General features: G+C 36.5%; 1 protein-coding gene across 7 annotated transcripts in view; it reads left to right on the forward strand.

The window, feature by feature from the left end:
* Positions 1-1,605: 1,605 nt before the first annotated feature.
* Positions 1,606-19,595, forward strand: part of SMAD9 (SMAD family member 9) — a 104,583-nt gene continuing 86,593 nt past the window's right edge. For 3 of the 7 annotated variants that reach the window (XM_074304888.1, XM_074304887.1, XM_074304894.1), the window contains exon 1: positions 1,610-1,898. The gene's annotated coding sequence lies outside the window, so the exon portion shown is untranslated. Of the gene's footprint in view, positions 1,899-1,974; positions 2,408-19,595 lie in introns of those variants that run through there. The other 4 variants (XM_074304889.1, XM_074304890.1, XM_074304893.1 and 1 more) reach the window with 2 other exon arrangements.

A 19,595-nucleotide genomic window follows, 5' to 3' on the forward strand; every position in this document is an offset into this window, starting at 1 on the left:
ACTAATTTGGTGACCTTGGAAGGTCAACCTTTTGGAATCTCAGTTTTTTCATCCATAAAATGATAGAGGGTTGGATGATTTCTTAGGTCTGATCAAGCACTAAACCTATGATCTTATAATATTAGGAATAGGCTTTTTTTCACCCTTTTTGTGTTTGTAGTGGAAACATTTAAACTGATCTCTTTTGAAAATTATAGAGTTCACCAAGGGGATTTATCAGTGTAGCTGAGCTCAATGCAGTTCCTACCATGCTATTTACTAACAGCATTTGGAGAGTTCAAATCTGGTCTCAGACACTTACAAGCTGTATGACTGGGCAAGTCACTTAACCCTGTTTGTTTCACGTCCTTATCTGTAAGTGAGCTAGGAAAGAAAGTGCCAATATCTTTGTCAAGAAAATCCCAAATAGGGATGTAAGAATAGGACATAACTGATGCAATTGAAGAATAAAAGCTTCTGGAGAATCTTATCATCAGTAGAGAATCCATCTCTTATTGTTAGTAAATATGAACAAATTGTCAAAAATGTATTGTGTTGAGTCTTTGGGGTGGTAGAGATTAATGATTTTTTTTCATGTAGGAAACTTCATTTAAAAAAAAATTCCTTCATCTAATGCTAATAGTGATTTAGATAATCTTACAGAGTTGTCTTGGGTACCGAGAAGTTCAATACCTTTCCTTACATCACTTAATCAGTATGTATCAGAGATGGATACTTGAATTCAGGTCTTTTTAAGAAATCAACAACTTTTATGTCAGGGTGAAAAAAAATCCCTAAAAATTAAGCTGTTCAAAAGTTGAATGGGCTGTCTCTGGAGGAAATAGGTTCTCTTTGGTTGTAGATCCTTAAGCAGATACTAGAAGCCCATTTGTATGGTGTTATAGTAGGGATTTTTTGACAGCTGCAAAAGTTTTTTCCACTCTTAAGATTCCACCATGATTCTGTAATTTCTACTCAGATTAGACACAAGTTAACTAGCTTTTTGCAGTGAATCCTAATTCTCATTACCAACGCCCTCAAACATGCTTTCAATGAGAAGGGCCTTATTAACTTCAATTAAAATGGAGTGGGCCAGCAAAATGTATCCTCATTCCTGATATATCATGCAGGTTACGGTTCTAGGCGGCAGGTTATGAGTTTGAAGAGATCAGTTGCAGAGCGCTCGGGTTGTACATTAACACAGCCAGAGTGCATATAAGGTTGTAGCTTTATTAGATTAGGTAGTATTACATATTATATGCCAGTCTGTTAGTAAATACATTTAAGAGAAATCTCAAATCCGCATAATTATATGACTAGTTGTAACCACAGCACAACACTCAGAGTGATTAGGGTTTTTTTGCTTGCGCCAATGCAAATCAGTTTGGAGTAGGGGATGATTCTCTTTCTGGTGCATTACTACTCTACTTTTCTTTGAAAAACCCAAGAACCAAAGGCAACTAACAGGAATGAGTCGGAGAAAAGAACAGTTAAGCACCAGAGACCCTGTGGTTCCCAAGTGAATGTGTTTTTCCAGTACTGACTATTTGTTGATAAATAATCTCCCCGTTTATCTTGGGTTCCAAGTAGAAAGAACAAAGAGATACGAGGGAAAGGAGGGAGAGACTGGGGTTGGTTAGAACTACAGATGAGGGATTCTGGGATCGCACTACTATTTCCTCCGGATGGATTGTGGATAAGAGTTAACACCCCGAATAGGTCTGATTTGGACCCAGACGAGGACAGAGCCAGTCCCGCTGATGGCACATTGATGAGGTGGCGAAGTGAGAAGAAGAGGGACCAGGATTGCGAAAAGCCTCTTTAGGCGCACCCGCCACCCGGTCCCCCCTTCCCTAGCTCCCGCCCCCGACAGTCTATTGCTCCCCTTGATTTCGGAACACGTGCACAAGCAGCCTGGGGTAGGGTTTGAAATTGAGCTAGCTCCTTGTTATTATTGTTGTTTCCCCGCCAGGCAGGCAGTCCCCCACCGATCCGTCAGGCCTCCTCTTCCCGTGCTGCCTCTCCTACATCTCCTCCGGGATCCCCCGCGGGCGCGGGCACCGAGCTCGCCTAGCCTCGGCGGGGGCGGGGGCGGGACGCAGCTAGAAAGGATCTCTGGCCGCTTTCCAGGTCGGCGCACTAATACGGGCGATGAGGCTTCGAGGCTCCAGCCTGACTGACGCCGGTCGGGGCTGCTGGGGCTGCTGGGGCTGCTGCTGCCGCTGCCGCCGCCGCCGCCGCCGCTGCCTCTGCAGCCGCTGCCCTGCCGCTGTCTGTGTCTCCGCCGCCGCCGCCAGGCAGCCAGTCCTCACGCCTAGGGGCAGGCGGTGAGAAGCGCTTCAGAGAGGGGGCAGGCGCAGGGCACCCACCGGAAAGGAGGGGGCCGCGAGAAGCGGTGGGGGTGGGGGAGTGGCATCCCCAGGGACAGGTAAGAGACTCCCTTCGTACAAATATGTACAAGTTTTGCGCAGTGCCCAAGCTTCGCGTGTCCTGCGCGCGTGGGTTGTGTGTGCGCGCGCGTGTTTATGAGTGTGTGTGTGGGGGGGCGCTTAAGGTTACTTAAAGCTAGGAGCATGCTTTGTCGCTTTGCTCTGGTGACTTTGAAGCGTTTGGGTGGGTGTTGGGGTCGGGAAATCCGGATGGGGAGAAAGGGTGAGGGCCACTACTCCTTTGTGGGGTGTCTTCTTTTAGACCGGGAATTACAAACTTCCTTGATGTCCCCGCGTCCTCCGACCTGCTTCTCTCTAATTCCCAAAATTTGGCAAATGGAAGCCGCTAGACCTTTGACCTTTAGAGGATGCTTCCTTGGCGGAGTCGCTGGCCGAAGGATTCGGAGTTGGGGGCGTGGGAGCCCTAGGGGCTGGGTGGCCCTTTGGGGTGCGTTGCCTGTTGATGCGGCAGCCAGTTGGCAGTCTTTTTCTATGTCCCGGCTGTAGCGCAGGGCTTGCGCTGGGATGCTCGCTCTCTTTCCTGCCTCGGTCGGGCATCTCCTTGATGTTTCTCACTTTGCACAGATTGCTAACCCGAACCTGACGCTAAGTTACTGTTTGATGTGACTGAGAGTAAAGAAGGGAAAGAGATAACTTCGGATCGGGAGCGAGGTCGCGCGTGTGTTGTCTATGTGTGTGAGAGAGGGTATGTGTACGCATGCGGAGCGGTGAAGTGAGGGTGGCTAATTGTAACTCTTTGGGATGATTTTTAAAATCGCCAGGACACGTGAGTCACTCCCGTAGACCGTCAGTTTTGTAGGCTCTTTACTGCCCTTACCTTCCAGACACGCAAAGAAAAACGGGGAACGTTTTTCAAGGGTGCCTGAGCCAGCCCTTGGATTCTTTCTCTGGCGAGCGTATTTGTCTCTTCCCTTGCCTTTGCAGTTCAATGCCAGGTCTTTGCTTGGGGGTGTGGTGGTGGTTGGAGGGGGGGGAGGTGAGGAGGAAGAAGAGATACATGAGACAAACTGACGCCAGTATTGTGATCGAAAGGAGGAGCGCAAGGGAAAACATTTTTATGGATGGCTAATCGCTGACAAGCCTTCCCGTTATTATCCTCTCCCCCCCCCCCCTTAAGTGGAAATTCGACTTGACAGTTTAGAAATACTCCGTTGGCTCGAGTTATTTTTCTTTGCTTAAAATGGGACCCCTGAGAAATAACCTACAAATGAAATAGATTTAAATTTTGGTGTAAAATTACATATAAGTTATCCCTTTCCCCATAATTCACAAGTTGATGTAAACAGATAATGATTGGGTGAATTTCTCTTAATAGACCCAATTTACGGCTACCATTTTAGTGGTTTGCTGAATTTCTTGGATTGTTTTGGGAATGTGGTTTACCAAGAATAATGATAGATTACAGGGGAAGTAAGTAATAACGTCACCTGTGGCATGTTTGTGCACCTTACCGTGTAAGATGGTAGTTCTGTCTTGCTTATTGCGAGGGGTAAAATCAGATGTTTACAATTTAAAAATAGATATTCTATATTTAAAAAGGAATTAAAAATAAAACCAAAATAATTTTTGGCCCCAAATAGAAAACTTCTCAATGAATGAATTTTCCTATGCTTGAAAGAGTAGGAAACCATGAACAAGATCTTGAAATATGTTCAAGCTGTGGTTGTACAAGAAGGCCACTGCAGATAAGAAAATGATGAGATAGTTTATAAATAATGGCCATCTAAAAATATTCCTGACAAATGCAGTTTGGTGCCACCAAAACAATTTTAAAATATAATCATAGAAAGGCAGACCTTTAGGAAGAATATATCTCATATTTGATGTCAAGACATCAACAGTGACCCAATAGTCATTTTATTAATCTGCTGTGAATAGAGAAACTCCTTATTGCCTGGCTAAGTGAATTTACCAGATGCACAAAGAATAGTGCTGATAACCTTTGGAGAACTTTAGTGATTCTTGACTTGAGTAAGCATGCATATTGAATTAATGGTACACTTAACAGAAAATCATTTGTTTGTGTGTGTGTGTATGTGTGTATATATATATATATATATATATATATATACATATGTATATGTGTGTATATATATATAATAATTCCAGGCTAATTCTTAAAATGCCAAATAACTATCATTTCTTAGTTGTCCTGTAATGTCAGTGGGAGCTACTTGAGTTTCTTTTCCTTTATTCAATTTTCCTATGATTTTAAGAATTTTAAACTAACAATAGATTAAAGATTCCTAATTACTGAATTCAAGAAAAGTATTTTTGGCTCAGGTATTGACCAAGAACAATGATGTTTGCAGAGATCCCATTAGAGATTATTAAAAAACAACACAATATGTCAGTGTGTTTAATTCAGTCTAGTAGGTGGTCAGTTCAACCATTTCAAAAAAACATTTATGGCAGAGAAATTACTGGGAGAGATATATAAAAATCAAATCAGACTGAGTAGGGGACAGAGCACTGAATTTATTATAATCAGGAAACAAGTTCAGTTATTAGTTCTGCCAATTACTCACAGAGTTACTTCCTACCTTTCTATGATTCAGTGGCATTGGCCTCTTTGCTCTTATTCAAATAAAATATTTACTCCATCTCCTGAATCAGTGAATTTTCCCTAGATGTTTCCAATGGCTGAGATCTTCTCCTTTCTAATCCTTACCTCCTGTCTCACCTGAATTTCTTCCAAGTTTTAGCTAAAATCTCATATTCTGCAAGAAGTCTTTTTCAGTCTTCCTTAATGCCTATTGCCTTCTCTATGAAACTATCTCCCATTCTTTTTTCTCTGTGTCTCTGTGTCTCCCTCTCTCTTGGGTGTGTGTGTGTGTGTGTGTGTGTGTGTGTGTGTGTGTGTGTGTGTGTGTTTGTGTCATACATAGTTGTTAGGATAATGTCTCCTCCTTTAGAATTCAAGCTCCTTGAAAGAAAGGACTCTAATTGCCTTTCTTTGTGGCCCTTAGTACTTGGAATGAAGTTAATGCTTAAGAAATGTTGGTTAACTGACAAACTTATTTAACACCTTTAGGGCTTTAAAACCTCATAGATAAAATGGAAAGCTTAGACTAGATCTCAAAAGTCCTTTCTACTTATAATTTCTTTGATTTTTATTTTCATCGAACATTCAATTTAATAATAGTACAACACATATACAAAGAATTAAAATTCAAAACATTACATGTGTGAGGGGTTCATAAGTGCTATGGCAAGGGATGATCTGAGAGATGAAATTATTTCTTCAAAGTCACAACTTTGGTGGCAGAGCCAGAACTTAGACTTCAAGCTACATGACTTCTATCCAATGCTATTCATCTTATATTATGCAACGTCTTTCTTGAAAGTAAAATAATTTCATTTCTAAGTTACTAAAATGTTTACTGGAAAGCATTGAACTTATACTGAATTAGTAAAGTAGCTAGAAAACTTGTGATTAAGTGTTTTTATGCCTGGAGAGACATTCAGAAAAAAGGAAGTGTTCTGAATTAAAAAAAAAAACAAAGTAAATATAGCAAAACTATGAAAATGTGTGTCTCCACAAATAATTGTAATCCTAAACTGTCAGAATTATTTTTTCTTGATGTTACTAGTGAGTTAAACACATCAATTTAACAAAGTCTACAATAACAGTGAAATTCACAGCTTGTATATTATGACAATGTGAAAGCTTTTGTGAATGTTTTAAAATTAATCCAGTGAAGATCTATGTCATGGAAGCTGGCATAAAGCTAAATATACAAATATTTCCTGGAATAAACTAATCTTTTAAAATAAATATTCATGTAAGTTATGCTTCTTTAGAAACTTCTTGACAATGCAAATTATTAAGATCTCAGGATATTTTGTTAGTATAAGTATTCATAAAAAAACTACTAGGATGTTAATCATTCCTAGTAGTTTGCCTCCAGACTCTTCCTTCTCTAATCCATTCTAAATACCATTGGCAGATTAATCTTTCTAAAATACTACTTTGTATGTCACTATGATGCTGGGGGTGTGGGGGACAAACTTTTTTTTTTTTTTTTTTTTTTGGGCAGAGGCAGAGTTAAGTGACTTGCCCAGGGTCACACAGCAAGGAAGTGTTAAGTGTCTGAGGCCATATTTGAACTCAGATCCTCCTGACTTCAAGGCTGGCTGGTGCTGTATCTACTGTGCCACCAACTGCCCCCAAACAAAACTTTTGATGGCCCTCTTTTGCCTACCAATTAAAGTTCAAACTCCTTATTCTGGCATTCTGAATCTTCCATAATCAGCCCCAACTTATCTTTCTGGTCTGTCTAGTCTGTGTACCCTGTATTCCTGCTAAACTGAACTCATTACCTCTTCCTGAATATACTTTCCATTTCTCAGTCTCTTTTCACATACTCACATTTAGCTTAGAATGTCCTTCCACCATTTCTACTGTTGGATGATAGGATCATCTATCCAACCCTTAAATGAGTATTAAGATCATTTAGTCCAACTCTCTCATTTTAAAAAATGAGAAAACTGAGGGCCAGAGAAGACAGGATCATACTCAAGTCTTGCTCAAAGTTATAAAGGTCATTTCTACTAATGATAGTTTCAGGATTTGAATTCGAGTTTTGTGACTCGAAATTGAACTCATTACTGCTTCATGAATTCTACCCATCCTTCATAACCCAGATCACATGTTCCCTCTTCTTTAATACCAGCTTTTCTCCTTCCTCTGAACTCCTCAGGTACTTGGTTTTATTTTTTGTATGTGTTTTATGTCATTTACTACAGTGTAGCTCCTTAAAAGCAAGAATCATGGATTTTTTCTAAATCTTTGTGTCACCCTATAACACTAGCCAAAGATGTCTCACCTTGGGATGGAAGTGACCATGAGCTTTTGAATTCTCTATTAGCTGAGTGTCAGCTTTGAAAGACTTGTCAAACTGAAAATTTTTGGGTCAGATTATGGATTGTATAAAATGTCTGAATATCAGACTTAAATCTAGAAGGGTATCACAAGGAAGCTGCCTAACAGGTCATTAAGTTTTTGGACAGAGTAATGTAACAGAAAGTTGAGGTTTGTGTGGGTGGAGATGAAATCCACACTATTGAAATCACAGATAACTCAAAGTATCCAAGTATCCCCTACAGCATTTGGCACAGTGCCTTCTACCTGATTGTGTTAAATACATATTTGTTAAATGAACTAATCTTTTTTTTCCTGAGCAAATGATCCTTCTCAAAGAAAATCTCATGAGAATCCATCCCCCCACAATAATTCAGCCTTAAAGGACATTAAGAAGATACAGTATCATATTCTGAAACCATGACTTTGAGGTCACAGTTCCATAATTAATTGTTTGAGTGAGAACCTTCAACTCCCTCCAGCACCTAAGTCTTCCACATTTTGGTCTCATAAATATTATTGTGAGGAGTCATAATAAGGTAAGCTTATATGATGCTCTTATTGCATTAGCAATTTTCCATATCAGATTCACTAATACACAATGGAGGCCATTTAGCAAAAACATACTTTAGTTTGATATATATAACACTGAAACTTGAATATGATTCCATAGAGAACTACTAAATAATACCTTAAGTCCCCTCCTCTCTCCATAAAAATAGGTTTTCTGTGTGTTTGTTAACAACTTTTTGCATAAAAGAGAAAATAGTATGTTATTAATGATGCACTTTTTGTTAGTTTAGGGCAATTTCTAAGAGTTCTTGGCATCAGGTCTATTTTTAAAGAATGAAATTTATATTTGTTTAACATCCTTGGATTAGCATAGTGGCCTAGAGGGCCAGTAAATAGAGTTCTAGGCCTGGAATCAGAAAGAATTGAGTTAAAATTCAATCTCCCACTGCACTTGTGACTCTGGGCAGGTCACTCTATTTTAGTTTCCCCATCTTTAAAATATGGATGATAATAGCACCTATTCCCAGTTTGCAGACTTGAAAGCAATATAATAAATGCTCTTCTTTTTCTCTTTTTCTTCCTTTTTTTCCTTCCTCTCTTCTTTCTCCTTTTCTTTTTCCTCTTCTTTAATTAAGGACAACAATAGATGTATATGTAGATGAATGTTGAAGTACAAAAGAATTCCTGTCATCATGAAGTTTTTAATAGTACAATCATAACATATTCATGGCTGAAAAACTAAATGCCAAATAAGATCTATGGGGCAAGTCCATGCCTTGTTAAGAGTAATCAAAGAAGGCTGCTGATGTTAATAGTGGGCCTTTGGATTGGAGTGATAGGGGATGCACAAAGAGACTATTAGCATTATAAGGTATTGAGCAAAGATACAGAGGCCAGGAGATTATATTGCTTTCAAGATGAACTGCTTTCCTTTAAGTATCTGAGATATCATCAGTATGAACACTTTATCAGAAAGTATTAATCCTTTCACACTTTAGGAGATATTCTTTGTTAAGGAATTGTGGTTTTAAAAATTCATCAGAAGGTATCCACTCTTTTAAGGATAAGTTTGTCCTTAGATGGCTTGAATAAAAAATAACTTTCCTCTGCCTCCTTTTCACAATTCATTATTTCTGATGATATTGAGATTCTCATAATTGACTTGAGCTTGGAAACAGAAGTCCCAGTTGTGACTCCAAAGTGAGTCACCAATCATAGAACAAAGTGCAAACTCTTTGTGGGGACAGGGAGGGAATTCCCAGGGATCCTCTTTCAGTAGCAACATTAGAGCTTTATAGAATTCATGGAAAGGAGGTAGTAGACTTTGCAGTGAAGGCCCTACTTAACAGTGACTCTGGGTAGAGTTTTGGGCAGAATTTGTCTTCCTTAGTTTATGATGTCTGGCTCAGCTTTCCTTCTTTCATTCAAGCAGGTGAAAGACAATAGAGAAGCAATTATTTCTTTTAATACTATCTAGGGCACTAAAAACATGATTATAGACCACATTTATATTTTATGCAATACATATTTAATGAAAAAATGAGGCTTTTATTGGGTCTCTGGAGTATAAATTCTTTTGAAAGAATTTTTGAAGAATCTTTGGATTCCGACAAGAAACTAAGGAAGATATCGTGAAGAGCACATATGGCTTATGGTTCCCAAATCAAGGAGAGGTAACTTATAAAATATCCTTTCCTAATCAAAACTTTTTGTCATGATTTCCCAAATTTTTATTTTGATTTATTACAATAAAATGTTATTATTAGATGCTTATTTGAGTTAATGAGTATACTTTTAAAAATATAAAAGGCATAAGAAGATTAAGGTAATTTGATGTAAATTCATTTCATCAGTTTTCTCTTAACACTTGACTGAGTGCAGGTAGACCTCTAAAGTAAGAATTTTGATTGTGGAGAAGGCAAATTTTTAAGTGGTATTTTGGAGGAATGATAGATTATGGTTGAGTGCAAGGGAGAAGCATGGACCAAACAAGTTAAACAACCATCATTTTGACTTTAACTCTTATCTCAACCTATCCTAATACCCTATACCCAATGGTCTTGGGAATAGCAACCCCTTGCCCTCTCCACAGACCACCAGCCCTGCTTCAAGAAATCATTGTGGAGAATGAACCCACTTTCCTTGTCACCACTAAGTTTTTTTTTATTTTTAAAAAACATTATTTATTTATTTACAAAGCATATGCATGGGTAATTTTTCCAACATTGACCCTTGCAAAACTTTTTGTTCCAAATTTTCTCCGTCTTCCCCCACCCCCTCCACTACCTGGCAGGTAGTCCAATACATGCCAAATATGTTGAAATACATGTTAAATCCAATAGTTATCTTGCTACACAAGAAAAATCAGATCAAGAAAGATGGGAAAGAAAAACTGAGAAAGAAAACAAAATGCAAACAAATAACAGCTTTCTCTATGTGAGAATGCTATATTGTATTCCACACTCTGTTCCCATGTTTCTCTCTTTGGGTGTAGATGGCTGTCTTCATCACTACACAAGTGGAACTGGTTTGAATCATCTCATTGTTGAAAAGAGCCACACCCATCAGAATTGATCATTATATAGTCTTGTTATTGCAATGTATAATGATCTCCTGATCCTGCTCATTTCACTCAGCATCAGTTCATGTAAGTCTCTCCAGGACTCTATGGCATCATCCTGCTTGTCGTTTCTTACAAAATGATAGTATTCCATAATATTCATATGCCACAACTTATTCAGTCATTCTCCAGTTGATGGGCAGCCACTCAGTTTCCAGTTTCTGGCCACCACAAAGAGGGCTGCCACAAACAGTTTTGCACATACAGGTCCCTTTCCCTTCTTTAAGATCTCTTTGGGATCCAGTAGTAACATTGCTTTTTGAGCATAATTCCAAATCGCTTTCCAGAATGGTTGGATCTGTTCACAGTTCCACCAACAATGCATCAGTGTCCCAGTTTTCCCACATCCCCTCCAATATTTGTCATTGTCTTTTCCCGTTATCTTAGCCAATCTGAATGGTGTATAATTGTATCTCAGAGTTGTTTTAATTTGCCTTTCTCGGATCAATAGGGATTTGCAGCACCTTTTTATCTCACCACTAAAATTTAACTACTAATCAACATCCATTAATGGACAGATCATCTTAAGAGCCCTAGCAGTAGAAGCACCTTAAGATGATTAGTCTTATATCCAACCTAACCTCTGCATCCTTCATTCTGGGAAATGCCCTAGTAGGGCCTGGAAATTACTTTTACTGCTTATGTTAAAGTAAAAAAATTACTTATATAGCTACCGAAAAGCCTGAAAAGAAAATTCTTGTCACTGAAGTTTTTGGCACCATCAAATGTATCAGAGACTTATAGAATTTTTTTCCCAGTAGAAATGACATTAAACAAGCTATATTACTCTCTGCCTTGCCACTGTACCTTAAGGATAATGGGACTTTTATATTTGACCTTCATCTGAAAACTATAATATATGGTCTCTATTAACGGTGAATTCCTATAGTGCAGATACTTCTGATCTTTTCTATTGACACTTCTAGCACTTAGCCCACACTTTTGCATATAGTAAGTGATTAAATGATTTTGGATATTATTTATCCACAAATAATGGTAGGCCATTATAAGTACTTGTGATCTATGACTTTTGATTTGGACTGTTTAATCTAATTTACCTCTGTGCTTCCACCACCCTCTTTATTTTTCTAATCTAGCTTCTGCACAGTTGTTAAATTGATTGCTAAAGCATGAATTTGACCATATTCTGCTCCTACTTGAGAAGTTTCATTGGCTCTCTCTTATTTTTATGATTAGGTACAAATTACTATTTGATTTTTTAAAAGATCCTCATAATCTGACTTTAGACTATATTTCCAGACATTCCAAATTTTCTCCCTTCATTAATTCTATATTTCAGATAAACCAGCTTATTTCCTTTTATTATAGTTCATCTTTTATAACCATTGTACCATTGTATAGGATGCTTGAAATATTTTTCCCACCTTTTGGAACTCCTAGTTCTCAGTTTTTTTCCAAGGATAATCTTTTTTCAGGCGATCTTTCTTGATGTTCCTAGTTGTTTGTTTCCTTCCCCCATCACACTGTATTTATTTTTCAAGACTCTTATATTGACTTATCCATGTTTGTATTGCATCACTTCAGTAGACTACAAGCTTTTCAGTGACAAAGGCTGTCTCACTTCTGTATTGTATCATCAACATCTAGTATAGGATTTCAGTAGGAAGTGCTTAAAAATGCTCATTAATTTATTTACTACCTATTCATTGAATGTCTACAATATGCAAAGCACTGTTCTAGGCACTGTGGGAACTATAAAGAGATGTTGGACTGTTGTTAGTCTTTGGGAGATTGGTTGTTGTCCTTTGTTCTTGAAGAGGACTAAAGTGACAACACTATATTAAAGTCAAGTTAGTGTGTCTACCTGTGACTGATCAGACCAATATGAGCTCAAAGTGCTCTGCCACAGCTTAAACAGAAATAGTCCCAATGAACATTTGGGGTGGATTCTCTAAATGTACATCTCACATTTCTTCCGAGTTAATTTAATTCTGCTTTGCCCATAAAATACAGCACCATCTTTGATAAGGGCATGCTAGTGTCTGCCATATCAGCATAGATGTCCTACAATCAATTCTAAAGTTCTTAAGAGAGACTTTGAAAGTGAACTTGTACCACTTTTTATTAACCTTTGGAGGTAAACAAATAGCTCTACTAAGGACATGTTTAAATGGATCATAGAATCTTAGATCTAGAACTAAAAAGGGACTTTAAAAGTCATCAAGTTCAATCTTCATTTTATAGATGAAGAAACTGAGTTGTAGATAGATTATGCATCTTGTCTAAGAACACACAGATAATAAATGGCAGAGATATGCTATGAAGTTTTTTGACTGCATAGAGCTCGTTGCCCATTTATATAAATTTTTGTGAAAATAATTTTACATATATATTGAAGGCTTCCTAGAAGAGAGAAAGGCTTTTACAAATCATATTTCATGGTAAATCACATTTTTGACATCATATAATTTAGTGAAGTATGAAGAGAGTATCATAATCTATTTGCTTATTATTTGTTGACCATAATTAATGGGGAAAAGGAAAATAAAATATTAAAAACATTTCCCCAAAATCGTGACTCCTTTTTGTACATCAAAAATATACAGAATCCTTTGGAAAGTATAACGTAGAAATCATTTTGTTCTAAAGTTCTTGACTTAATTGCCCACATAAAAAAACCAAGAGGATAAGAAAGAATACCTACTATTTGCTTTTAATAGGCAATTGATACCTTATGAGAGTTTATCATCAGAATATGTCTTTAACAAACATACAGATAGACAATGAGTTGGGCCCAGAGTTGTAAGGTATTATACAATACTGAATTGCTTTTGAGAAATTGTAAAATCCTGTTTTTGACTCCAGCTTCTCCTTAAAATAAAGACCCCATTTAAAAGTGGGTGGTGATATATGACATCAAGTCATGGAACATTATAGTTTCTGAACTGAAGTAAAGGATCAATAGAAGACAATGGAGTGGTAGATGTGAACATACCACAAATAAGGAATTATGAGGGGAATGAAGTAAAAAAGGATGCAATAAAAGAAATATGCTTTTTAAAGGAAGTTGAGTTGGTCACATGGAATTATTGAGGGATAGCCCAAATGCTACAGTCATATCCCTGAGATATAATTAGAATTTAGGAAAGGGCTAAGTAGAACTTAGGAAAGGACCCCAGCACAAGGAAACACTGTAATGAAGTTGTGGCAAGACATGAACTTGAGTCACACAGAATGGGCATGCAGGGTTAGATGCCATCTTTATTATTGGATCAGATATTCATATTGGTAGGATCACAGATCCATTTGGTAAAAACCTGGCCTGACTAGCCTTTCCACTGAGGAAATTAATCTGACACTTCACATTTCCCTAAATTCTGTTTCATTGCTCTAACTTTTAAACTTGGCTTCCTTTCACTAAACAGTGGCTTGAATGAAGTATTAGAGAGATACTGGAGGAAAAAGAAAATCTATTCCCCAAAGGAATGACACTGAAACATATTTCAGTGTCTTAATTTTTTTTACCCATTAGGTACCCTATTATCTATGACAATTTAGAAAATGATGGCTAATTAACATTCACATTTCAGTTGGAAAATCAAACCAAAGTTATGGCCCAAAGAGAGTTCTGAATCTCAGAGACGTAAGTACAGTTAGATTGGGGCTTCCCAAATGGCTTATTAGTTATAAATTCCATAGACACCAACTTCCCTGAGAGGTTGGTATTCTAATTTCAGGTTTGCTTAGTATAGTCCATTAACTTTCATTCAGATTTGGAAGACATTCTACTTACATATGCCTTTGTTACTAATATTTAGTATTGATTTTTAAAATAAATCAGACTAGTTTCTTTTAGTTTTTATATCCTGAAATTATATTTATATTATATATATAAAACATATATTACATTGTTATATAATATGTAAAATAAATGACATCTAAATTAAATTATGTAATATAGGAAATTTCAGGATATAAAAGCTATGAGAAGCTAGCCTGATAGAAAGACATCTATATATGCTTATATATTTTAAAATGTATATTTTATACATATGTTCATACATATATTTTTTTTAAAGAAATTTAAGGGACATTTATAGGTATGTATGTATTGTGTATCTGTGTATCTATGTGTGTGTTTTTGCACACACACACATATATATATATATATATATATATATATATATTTGTAAATATCCATTAGAAGATTTGAAAAATACATATATGGGCTTTCATACACAAACAGAATTCATTTGCTTCTGGGAATCTCTATACATCAGCTAAGAGGATTCAGAAAATTCTGATTTCAAAATCCTTTAAAGAAGAACGTCTTTTTCATTTAGTAGACTTCTCCAAGGTAAAACACTTTAAACTGATTTAAACTGATAGCACTCTTGTGAAGTAGGCTCAATTAAATCTCTTTTCTGGAGCTGGGGGATCTAATCTTCTATGGAACTGAAAAAGAGAATCTAATCTTCTATAATTCAACCAAAGTGATTTTTCCTTAAGTTCAGATCAGAATATGTTACTCTGCTACACAATAAGTGCTGGTGGCAGCTTATTGTCTCTAGGATCAAATGCAGACTCCTCAACTTAGCTTCTAAAGCCTTTTATAGCCTTGTCCCAACTTGTTTCCAGTCTCTATACATTATTTCCTTTTCTACATTCAGCAATCCAGTCAAAATGACATTTCATCCTTTGTCTTCATATCTCCCCAGTAGGTTCTTTGCTTGGCAATAGGTACTTTGAAACCTAGCAAAAATATTTTGGTGTTTACAGGTTAGATTTTTCTTAAGGACCATCTCTTAAATTGTGATCACTCTGACTCTCATTGATTGGCCAACAATATGTTCCGACCTTTTGGTCATTGTTTGGACCCTGATCATTCAGAATAAAAGTAAATAGAAATTGTTTCTGTTTTGTCCAGAATTTCTGTAGGAATTTCCCACCCAGATTGATTTTTTTTTGATTAGGTAAAAGAGGCTATTCTTTGCCTCATTTCTTACCTGTCCTTATCAGTCAAACTGAGACTTTGGAAAGACTACTTTTCAAAGGCCAAGGTCTACCACTTTATCTGGGCCATCTCCTGTTGTCCTGATCTATATCTCGTCACTAACCCAGATGGCTCTAGAGAAAAGAGTGAAACTAGTGACTGCACAAGCCTCCTTTATTTTAATTCAATTCACTTACTATCTATGACATCAACTTCCTGATGTCATGGTCCTTTTCAAGAATGAAGTTTAAATAACAACTACCATTTCTTCATACCAGTTGTTTTCCTCATGCCGGGAATAAGCTCCCACTTTACCTAATCCTCCAAGAATCCTTCAGAATGCAGCTTAAGCATCACCTTCTTTGCATATAAAGCCTTTCCTGTTATTTTTCTCTGTATTGATATATATCTATTATATATATGTTATATATATATGTCTGTATGTATACACACATAGAACTTTATTAGCTTAAAATAGTATTGACTTTTGGAATACCCTGTATATATGTATGTGTATATCCATCCATATATTCACATATACAAATATATGTATATATCATATATTTATTTATATTTAACCTCATTACCTTATAGGAATTCTTTCATTCATTGAATTTATATTTCCAGTGCCTAATGTAGTAACTGGCACATAGTAGGTATTCATTAAATACTGATTGATTTCTTGACTGAGAGGTCATTATTAATAATAAGAGTTCAGCTTCTAATGTCATGGGCAGAGATGAAATACTGATCCCATATGTATTCTAGGATGTCATTAAAATTTAGTGAGTTCTTATGCTCAAAAAGTTGTCAAACTGTGCATACCCTTTGACTCAGCGGTGTTACTACTGGGCTTATATCCCAAAGAGATCTTAAAGAAGGGAAAGGGACCTGTATGTGCAAAATGTTTGTGGAAGCCCTTTTTATAGTGGCCAGAAACTGGAAACTAAGTGTTTGCCCCTCAATTGGAGAATGGCTGAATAAATTGAGGTATATAAATGTTATGGAATATTATTGTTCTGTAAGAAATGACCAACAGGGTGATTTCAGAGAGGCCGGGAGAGACTTACATGAACTGATGCTGAGTGAAATGAGCAGGACCAGGAGATCGTTGTATACATCAACAACAATACTATATGATGATCAATTCTGATGGACGAGGCCCTCTTCAACAATGAGATGAACCAAATCAGTTCCAATAGAGCAGTAATGAACTGAACCAGCTACACCCAGCAAAAGAACTATGGGAGATGACTATGAACCACTACATAGAATTCCCAATCCCTCTATTTTTGTCCGCTTACATTTTTGATTTCCTTCACAGGCTAATTGTACACTATTTCAAAGTCCGATTCTTTTTGTACAGCAAAACAACTGTTTGGACATGTATACATATATTGTATTTAATTTATACTTTAACATATTTAACTTGTATTGGTCAACCTGGGGGGGAGGGGAAAATTAGAACAAAAGGTTTGGCAATTGTTAATGTTGTAAAATTACCCATGCAAATATCTGGTAAATAAAAACTATTAATTAAAAAAATGACCCAATTGGTAGGTAAGTCACTTGAAATCTTTATTTCTTTTTTTCTCTTTTGAAGGCTTTCTATTGTAGGAGACAGTAATACTTTTTTGATAACTAAAGTAATTTTATACTTTAGGAGCTAAGAGCAATTGACCAAAGAAAACAAACCAACTTGTAAATTATTTTTGAAATGCAAAACTGCTCTTATTTTTGACATAAAATAGTAAGTTTCATTTGAGCATAAAATTAAGTGATTTTTTTCATGTTTTTTTCTTTTTCACAGTGTAGAAGCAAATGGCATTTAAAACATTGTTCAGAGGAAATTGCTGAATATGGGTGGAAGAGGAGGGGAGGAAAGGGAAGAAAATAAGCATTTTATGTGGTAGAAGAAAAACTTTGAAACTAGAAACTATGGATAGGACATTTAAATTGTTACAAAGTTTTAATGCCCGTTTTTAGACTTTAAACTATAGGGAAAGTATAGCCTACAAGGTATGTTCAACAGTGGGCATGAGTGTTTTCTGAAGGCATTATTATGATCGTTTGAATATATGTCAACCTCCACATTAAAAAATTAATCATCTACACTCATAACATTTGGACAAACAAACAATAGGGAATTAGATGTTTTATAATTCCCTGTTATCAAAAATCTCTAATCTTAGGTCATTTGCTCTAAACATATCAGTGCTAGATTAAAGGGTATCTGTCTAGTTTAAGATGATAGTGTATCCTGTGACATAGTCTACAGTTCTATAGCATTTCTTGGAATAAAATTTACAAGGTCACTTGATCTTTGTAAATCCAGAAATGTGGTGCATTATCGGAAAATTTACTACTGTTCTTAAAATGCTTAATTTTTTTTCTCTCTTTTCTCTTCCCACCAGTCTGGAAAAGCTTAGAAGCAGAATTTAGAAAGTTGTTAAGGGAGTTAAATTCCAGAATTTCAGAGACCTTTTCTAGTTCTTTAAAATTTGTTAGAATTCTAATTCAATGAACATATCTGAATGCATGTTTCATAACCAGAACCGTTATTAGCTTTGTAAGGATTCTTTTTTCAAAAGAATAAGATATAGTTCTTTTCCCTAAGGTGCTTACACTAAAGGCAGGAAAAATAATCCAAATAAATATGAAATAATTAGAGAGTAATTAAGTGCTCCATTATGTGGTAATCATGCTACATATGGCAGGAGTTCAGAAAAGCAGGAGATCAACTGATCAGAATTAATACTAAAGTAATTCTAACTTATTTAGACTAAAGTATAACTAACCACATGAATACTCTTATCCAATAATTATTAAGGCTTACATTTACATATTATATTGTCATACAGGACATATGCTAATATCTCTTCTGCTAGGAGCTTCTTAATCTACTGTCTTCCTCAGAAACCAGCAGGCTGCCTTCAGAAAATCGATCCTTCTCAAAGGATGAAAAAGATGTATAAAAGTGAAGATGGAAAGGGCCAGATTGGGACAAAAGTGTGAACAAAGGGACACAGTCAGGAATGAGCATGATGTAATAACAAGAATTGTTTTATTTTTCAAAATAAGTTCAACATTCGCCCTTGCAAAACCTTGTGTTCCAAATTTTTCTCCCATCTTTCCTCACTCTATCCTCTCTTACACAGCAAATAATCCAACAAATATTAAACATGTACAATTCTTTTTAAAATTTTTTTTCTAGTTTTTTATTTACAAGATAAATGCATGGGTAATTTTTCAGCATTGACAACTGCAAAACCTTTTGTTACAATTTTTCTCCTCCTTCCTCCCACCCCTTTCCCCAGATGGCAGGTTGACCAATACATGTTAAATATGTTAAAGAATATGTTAAATACAATATATGCATATATATCCATACAGTTATTTTGCTGCACAAGAAGAATTGGACTTTGAAATAATGTAACATGTACAATTCTTCTAACTAGAATAAAGCATTTATTAAGAGTCTGCTATTTGCCAGGCATGGTGCTAGTCACTGAGCATAAAAAGACAGAATGAAAACCTGTTCCTACCTCTAGGGAACTCAGGTATTATTAGGGTAAAACAACATTTTCAGGGAAAAACCAAATACAAAGTATGCACCAAGTAATTTCTAACAAATGGGAAGGATCAGGAGAGACTTCTTGTAGGAGGTAATAGCTCTTTTGAGATTCTTGAAGAAAACCAGGGATTCCATGAGGTGGAGATGAGAAGATGAGATGGAATGGTTTGTGAAAAGACACTGAATTGGGAGAGGGTAAGTCATTTAGCTCCTTTTTGCCTCAGTTCCTCATCTGTAAAATGGGGACACATCAGAAAGGAAATAACAACCACTCCACTGGAGACAATTTCTAGGTGAAAGATAAGAGCCTGAACAAGAGTAATTGTTTGTATAAGTAAGTAAAGGAAAAGAAATTGACAGGTTTAATGGAAAGAGGGCATGTCAAGGAAAGCTACTTGGAGCTGGGTTTTATTTTGGGGTTCAAGGGAAAACAAGGTTGAATAGTTAGAATGGATTTATTTGAATAGATATGGAGGCTGCTTCTGAGTTTGCCTTTGATCTTGAGATGGTACAATGGCTAGAGCACAAGGCCTGTGAATAGGATGATCTGTATTCAAATCCAGCCTCAGACACTTACATAACTGTGAGAACCTGGGCAAGTATTATAACCCCTATTGACCTCATCTGGAGAAGAGACTAAC

The sequence above is a fragment of the Sminthopsis crassicaudata genome, chromosome 3, assembly GCF_048593235.1.
Source record: "Sminthopsis crassicaudata isolate SCR6 chromosome 3, ASM4859323v1, whole genome shotgun sequence".
Classification (NCBI taxonomy): domain Eukaryota; kingdom Metazoa; phylum Chordata; class Mammalia; order Dasyuromorphia; family Dasyuridae; genus Sminthopsis; species Sminthopsis crassicaudata.